Below are 694 nucleotides of genomic sequence, written 5' to 3'. Positions count from 1 at the left end.
AATCTCATGCCATTGTCTATTTATAAGAAGTTGGGTCTAGGGGATCCAAAGCCCACTGCAATGCGGTTACTAATGGCCGATCGAACTGTGAAAAGGCCCATTGGTGTACTTCATGATGTGCTAGTGAAAGTGGATTCGTTCATTTTTCCTGCAGATTTTGTGATTCTTGACTGTGAGGTTGATTTTGAGGTTCCCATCATCCTTGGGAGACCATTTATTGCCACAGGGCGTGTTTTGGTTGATATGGAAAAGGGACAGATGATGTTTAGACTGAATAATGAAGAAGCAACTTTCAATATTTGTAGGTCCACGAAGCAGAGTGGTGAGCTCCAAACAGTATCTGCTATAACTTACAGTGTGGAGAGTGGGACAGAAGTGCAAATTGAAGAGCGACTAGGTGTTGAGGCACTAACAGCAGTTATGATGAATTTCGATAGTGATGGCATTGAAAAGTATGATGAATTGGTAGCTACACTCGATAGGTGTGAATACCGGCCCAAACCAAAGAAGTATGAATTAGACATAAAGAATCGCGAGTCCCCACCCGCAAGACCATCTATTGTAGAGGCACCGAAATTGGAGCTTAAGGCTCTACCACCGCACTGAGGTATGTATACTTGGGCCAAGAGAATACTTTGCCAGTCATCATTTCGGCAGATTTGAATGCGAGACAAGTAGAGTGCTTAGTGACTGT

Source organism: Solanum tuberosum, unplaced genomic scaffold (assembly GCF_000226075.1).
Source record: "Solanum tuberosum cultivar DM 1-3 516 R44 unplaced genomic scaffold, SolTub_3.0 scf00107, whole genome shotgun sequence".
NCBI lineage: Eukaryota > Viridiplantae > Streptophyta > Magnoliopsida > Solanales > Solanaceae > Solanum > Solanum tuberosum.
This window is presented reverse-complemented; position numbering follows the sequence as displayed.